The sequence below is a fragment of the Triticum aestivum genome, chromosome 6A (genome assembly GCF_018294505.1).
Source record: "Triticum aestivum cultivar Chinese Spring chromosome 6A, IWGSC CS RefSeq v2.1, whole genome shotgun sequence".
Taxonomy (NCBI): Eukaryota; Viridiplantae; Streptophyta; class Magnoliopsida; order Poales; family Poaceae; genus Triticum; species Triticum aestivum.
Window position 1 is genome coordinate 24,777,793 of NC_057809.1, and position 7,585 is coordinate 24,785,377.

A 7,585-nucleotide genomic window follows, 5' to 3' on the forward strand; every position below is an offset into this window, starting at 1 on the left:
GGAGAGTCTGATCTACGTACCCTTGTAGATCGCAACGGAAGTGTTGACACAACGTAGAGAAAGTAGTCGTACATCTTCTTCTCGATCCGACCGATCCAAGCACCGTTACTCCGGCACCTCCGAGTTCTTAGCACACGTTCAGCTCGATGACGACCCCCGGGCTCTGATCCAGCAAAGCTTCGGGGAGGAGTTCCGTCAGCACGACGGCGTGGTGACGATCTTGATGTACTACCGACGCAAGGCTTCGCCTAAGCACTACAACGATATGATCGAGGTGGTATTTGGTGGCAGGGGGCACCGCACACGGCTAAGGAACGATCTCAATGATCAACTTGTGTGTCTAGAGGTGCCCCCTGCCCCCGTATATAAAGGATCCAAGGGGGAGGGCTGGCCGGCCAAGGAGGAGGGCGCAGGAGGAGTCCTACTCCTACCGGGAGTAGGACTCCCCCCCAATCCTATTCCTAATAGGATTCCTCGAGAGAGAGAGAGAGAGAGAGAGAGAGAGAGAAGGGGGCCGGCCACCTCTCCTAGTCCTAATAGGACTAGGGGAGGGGGGAGGTGCGCTGCCCACCTTGGGCTGCCCCTTTCACCTTTCCACTAAGGCCCAATAAGGCCCATTTGGTTCCCGGGGGGGTTCCGGTAACCTCCCGGTACTCCGGTAAAATCCTGATTTCACCCGGAACACTTCCGATATCCAAATATAGGCTTCCAATATATCAATCTTTATGTCTCGACCATTTCGAGACTCCTCGTCATGTCCGTGATCACATCCGGGACTCCGAACAACCTTCGGTACATCAAAATGCATAAACTCATAATAACTGTCATCGTAACGTTAAGCGTGCGGACCCTACGGTTCGAGAACAATGTAGACATGACCGAGACACGTCTCCGGTCAATAACCAATAGCGGGACCTGGATGCCCATATTGGCTCCTACATATTCCACGAAGATCTTTATCGGTCAGACCGCATAACAACATACGTTGTTCCCTTTGTCATCGGTATGTTACTTGCCCGAGATTTGATCGTCGGTATCCAATACCTAGTTCAATCTCGTTACCGGCAAGTCTCTTTACTCGTTCTGTAATACATCATTCCGCAACTAACTCATTAGTTGCAATGCTTGCAAGGCTTGTATAATGTGTATTACCGAGAGGGCCCAGAGATACCTCTCCGACAATCGGAGTGACAAATCCTAATCTCGAAATACGCCAACCCAACATCTACCATTGGAGACACCTGTAGTACTCCTTTATAATCACCCAGTTACGTTGTGACGTTTGGTAGCACCCAAAGTGTTCCTCCGGCAAACGGGAGTTGCATAATCTCATAGTTATAGGAACATGTATAAGTCATGAAGAAAGCAATAGCAACATACTAAACGATCGGGTGCTAAGCTAATGAAATGGGTCATGTCAATCAGATCATTCAACTAATGATGTGACCTCGTTAATCAAATAACAACACATTGTTCATGGTTAGGAAACTTAACCATCTTTGATTAACGAGCTAGTCAAGTAGAGGCATACTAGTGACACTCTGTTTGTCTATGTATTCACACATGTATTATGTTTCCGGTTAATACAATTCTAGCATGAATAATAAACATTTATCATCATATAAGGAAATAAATAATAACTTTATTATTGCCTCTAGGGCATATTTCCTTCAGTCTCCCACTTGCACTAGAGTCAATAATCTAGGTTACATAGTAATGATTCTAACACCCATGGAGCCTTGGTGCTGATCATGTTTTGCACGTGGAAGAGGCTTAGTCAACGGGTCTGCAACATTCAGATCCGTATGTATCTTGCAAATCTCTATGTCTCCCACCTGGACTAGATCCCGGATGGATTTGAAGCGTCTCTTGATGTGTTTGGTCCTTTTGTGAAATCTGGATTCCTTTGCCAAAGCAATTGCACCAGTATTGTCACAAAAGATTTTCATTGGACCCGATGCACTAGGTATGACACCTAGATCGGATATGAACTCCTTCATCCAGACTCCTTCATTCGCTGCTTCCGAAGCAGCTATGTACTCCGCTTCACATGTAGATCCCGCTACGACGCTTTGTTTAGAACTGCACCAACTGACAGCTCCACCGTTTAAAGTAAACACGTATCCGGTTTGCGATTTAGAATCGTCCGGATCAGTGTCAAAGCTTGCATCAACGTAACCTCTTACGGTGAGCTCTTTGTCACCTCCATATACGAGAAACATATCCTTAGTCCTTTTCACATGGGTGTTAGAATCATTACTATGTAACCTAGATTATTGACTCTAGTGCAAGTGGGAGACTGAAGGAAATATGCCCTAGAGGCAATAATAAAGTTATTATTTATTTCCTTATATCATGATAAATGTTTATTATTCATGCTAGAATTGTATTAACCGGAAACATAATACATGTGTGAATACATAGACAAACAGAGTGTCACTAGTATGCCTCTACTTGACTAGCTCGTTAATCAAAGATGGTTAAGTTTCCTAACCATGAACAATGTGTTGTTATTTGATTAACGAGGTCACATCATTAGTTGAATGATCTGATTGACATGACCCATTTCATTAGCTTAGCACCCGATCGTTTAGTATGTTGCTATTGCTTTCTTCATGACTTATACATGTCCCTATAACTATGAGATTATGCAACTCCCATTTGCCGGAGGAACACTTTGGGTGCTACCAAACGTCACAACGTAACTGGGTGATTATAAAGGAGTACTACAGGTGTCTCCAATGGTAGATGTTGGGTTGGCGTATTTCGAGATTAGGATTTGTCACTCCGATTGTCGGAGAGGTATCTCTGGGCCCTCTCGGTAATACACATTATACAAGCCTTGCAAGCATTGCAACTAATGAGTTAGTTGCGGAATGATGTATTACAGAACGAGTAAAGAGACTTGCCGGTAACGAGATTGAACTAGGTATTGGATACCGACGATCAAATCTCGGGCAAGTAACATACCGATGACAAAGGGAACAACGTATGTTGTTATGCGGTCTGACCGATAAAGATCTTCGTGGAATATGTAGGAGCCAATATGGGCATCCAGGTCCCGCTATTGGTTATTGACCGGAGACATGTCTCGGTCATGTCTACATTGTTCTCGAACCGTAGGGTCCGCACGCTTAACGTTACGATGACAGTTATTATGAGTTTATGCATTTTGATGTACCAAAGGTTGTTCGGAGTCCCGGATGTGATCACGGACATGACGAGGAGTCTCGAAATGGTCGAGACATAAAGATTGATATATTGGAAGCCTATATTTGGATATCGGAAGTGTTCCGGGTGAAATCAGGATTTTACCGGAGTACCGGAAGGTTACCGGAACCCCCCGGGAACCAAATGAGCCTTATTGGGCCTTAGTGGAAAGGTGAAAGGGGCAGCCCAAGGTGGGCTGCGCACCTCCCCCCTCTCCTAGTCCTATTAGGACTAGAGAGGTGGCCGGCCCCCTTCTCTCTCTCTCTCTCTCTCTCTCTCTCTCTCTCTCTCTCTCGGAATCCTATTAGGAATAGGATTGGGGGGGGGGAGTCCTACTCCCGGTAGGAGTAGGACTCCTCCTGCGCCCTCCTCCTTGGCCGGCCAGCCCTCCCCCTTGGATCCTTTATATACAGGGGCAGGGGGCACCTCTAGACACACAAGTTGATCATTGAGATCGTTCCTTAGCCGTGTGCGGTGCCCCCTGCCACCAAATACCACCTCGATCATATCGTTGTAGTGCTTAGGCGAAGCCCTGCGTCGGTAGTACATCAAGATCGTCACCACGCCGTCGTGCTGACGGAACTCCTCCCCGAAGCTTTGCTGGATCGGAGCCCGGGGGTCGTCATCGAGCTGAACGTGTGCTAAGAACTCGGAGGTGCCGGAGTAACGGTGCTTGGATCGGTCGGATCGGGAAGAAGACGTACGACTACTTCCTCTACGTTGTGTCAACGCTTTCGTTGCGATCTACAAGGGTACGTAGATCAGACTCTCCCCTCGTTGCTATGCATCACCATGATCTTGCGTGTGCGTATAATTTTTTTTGAAATTACTACGTTCCCCAACAAGTTAGCGCCCAGCGTTGAGCCACGGAGCGCTTCAATGCTTTTTTATTTGATGAGATTTATTTTTTTACCCACAAGCGCCTATATAAGAGTCTAGTATTGGAGATGCCCTTACTGAAGTTAGTGGTTCCGTCCTATTTTCTTGGAACGCTTCTAGTAGTAAAACTCTATAATGGTTGACGAAATATGAATCAGAGACTTAATCCTGATATACCTCAAAACGATACATTCTTGTTACCACGAGATGTATTGTCCGCTACGGATCATTTGATTGGAATGAAATTTGAAATGGGTATACTTGAGTATGACGATATGAATCACTTGAAAAATAAAGCGTATTCATTCGGTTGCAGATATGTTACAAGATCAAATCGGATTGGCTCTTGGTCATTTACAACATGCAGTTCAAAAAAACTATTCGTAAAGTATTCATAGTTAATCGAAACATACTAGAGGTTTCCCTACTAGGCCTCATTCGGTTTTGAAGATTTCCATAGGAAACTAGCAAGATGTCCATGCGTTGCACGTAACGTCAAGATGCATTTTTATGAGTAGTTTATTTTGTGAGAGAAAATGATGAACGATGAAAGACCTTATTTGTAAATGTAGAGAGGGGTGTGGGTATCTTTTTGTAAAATTGCCATAGTTTCCTTTCTATCCATCAGATATAAATCGGACGCCCTATATTGCAGGATGGCAGGCACATCATCAACACCAACTCTGCTTTTTATAAGAGTAGAGAAATGTAGGAACAAAGATCCTACAAGAAAAATTCCTATAGATGCATTCGGTTTGCAGGAAACACATACGGGAATTTCATAGGAATACTTTTCATTTTCTGTGTTTTTGGAGAAATCTATACATCCACTCAAAACTCATTTTGAGCGTAGAAACGAGGTAAGACAATTTCTTAGAATGGCAACTTGCCGTCCTATCAAATTCCTGTACTATTTTTAATTTCTACGTTTTGATTTCCTCCAAACCAAATGAGGCCTTAGTGGCCTGTCCGGTAAATATGGAAGGGTCGAGAAGGAATCATTCAGAGAAGAGACACCGGGTACAGCCAGCGCGCTGGAGTCTATGAATGAAGAAGCCGACGACGGCCAGCGTTGATTATCGTAAAAGACACCAAACCGCTCCCTGAAACTTGCTACTGTATTTGTGATTGTTGTAGAAGACATAACTGCTTCTGAGTGCACCGCGCAATGGCTTACATGTGCTAGCTAGCTTCTCATTCTGTTTCTTCTGGTGTTGCTAGAAAACATGTGTCCCTCTTTAATCCCACTGGATTTTACAGGTACATTGCAAAGCAAAATCTTGCTAACACAAAGCACAGCTCGCGCTCAAAGTTGAACTCGCCAAACAGAAGCACAGATCCAATGTTGAATTCCGGAAATTACAACCCGAGTAAACATGTGTAGAAATTTTGTTCCCAAATACAGGATGGCGTCGTCTTTCTGTAGATCCATTTGCCAAACATGTTGATGGCCGCTAGACCACAAAATGCTAGATGCCTATCATGGCCATTGGTGGGCGGTGGCACGCCAGAGCAGCACACCGTGCCTTACAGGTGAATAGGTGATTCAATTTTTTCTACGCTTTGTCATCCTGATGTCTCCTATTCTGAAGTTCTCTACATTTCTAAATGTGCATACATATGCATGTATGTCGCTACTTGCTAGCTAGCCTGCACTATCTTCGTCTATTTCTCCAGCTTGTTTCTGCTAACAAGGCACAAGTTTTTATAGGAGAGAAGAGTAGTGAAATACTTGAAACAAAGAGCGAGCTTTCTCCATCAATCGCAAAGATCCAAAAATTGATTGGCATGTCCTATACATTGTGGTTGGTCGAGAACCTTTATCTACATTGAAACCGTTCTAGGACATATTATTTTCTAGAAGATATAAATAAATGATTGTCCACATAGAGGCCTTCTCATTCATATGCGATGCTTTTGCGCAGTTCTTTAGCGGTCATTTTAAAATTTGGTGAGCCAGCTCAACTCATTAGTTTCCATGTCCATACCGTAATAAATTAAGTAACTAGCACTATTCCCAAAGAAGAACTAAGGGCATGGCCAATGCATAGCCTCAAACTGATGCCATGCGGACCATGTAGGCTCCGATGTTAGAAAAATTGGGTTCGAATGGTACTATGGGATTTTCAGCACGAGGCAGGTGCTTGGGAGGAAAAGATAGTGGTCCTAAGATAAAAGGTAGAAAAAGTAGAGTACATGCATGTGTACTCTATTTTTTTTTCATTTGCTTGATGAGACCCACCGGCTGATGCTTTCATTGTAGAGGGAAAACAAATGAAGGTGACTGGACCTACTTTTTCTCATGGGGCAACTATATGGTGATGCTTCCATAGTTCATGCGCTAACTAGCACTCGGATGGAAAGCAATGTATGGTACATGTATATGTCATCATGGGTAGATAGGTGATCAAATAAAGGATCATATGTTTGTCTCCTTACTAAAAGAAGACTACGAATTAATTCAAACATTAGTTGGCTATGTTCTAATTTTTGGGACATTAGACAATAAAATATAGCTAATCATTGTAGGCATAAAATTCCCATCTACTTGTCTTATTAAGAATTTTGGCATATTGGACCACCTGCCCTTCTGTATTGACAAAAAGGACCACCCCTGAACGTAATTGACGAAACTACCTAGCGTTAGGCCCAACAGCTAACATACTATGGCGACACCCTATGACATGGAGCCTGCGCCATGTACCGTGGCGGCAATACTATTGCGGTTGCTCGGGATTGGACAACGCGTTGTAGTCTTGTCAGTTGTTGGAAGGATTGGCATCACCTTTTGTGTCGAAAGTGCTCCAGCCAACGACATGGATTGGTCCCCATGCGACGCTGATTCCCATGCACGTCGAATCTCTCTCCATCATTCCCGCTCAATTTTTCTGCCATCGCACTCATAATCTGAGCCTAATAAGCCATCGAACCTCTCTTTATCCTTCATCGAGAAACCTTCCTTAGCCATTTCTCTGTTCATGTTTGGTGACCCTTCATGTCGTTTTACTCGAACGATGTCTCATTAGCTTTTCTCAGGTGCGGCTAGAATATGGAGTGTTAGTAGGGGAGGTGTGTGATTTGAAGAACTAGATAACGCCTGGACGTTTCTGCGGAATTTCAATGAACTTGTTAAAAATAAAACTACAATATATGAGAGTATTACCGCAGCCCATTCAGCCTAGGAGTAAATGAAAAGCTGATGCATGCATTCATATTCAATTATTTATTATTTAAAAACAAAAATAAAATCAATCATGTGAAGCATTTTCATGTGCTTGATGATGTGGAGGGCTTGCATGTGGTGGAAATGGATACAAATGGAAAGTTGAATGATTGCATGGCACTTTATGATGTGGAGGGTGTGTATGTGGTGGAAAGTAGAAAGTTAAAGGTTTATTGGTTGCGTGCACTTGATGATGTAGATGACTTCCATGTGCATTTAAATGGAAGATGGTATATGTGGGACTTAGTAGTGTTTTACCTACATAGACACGCT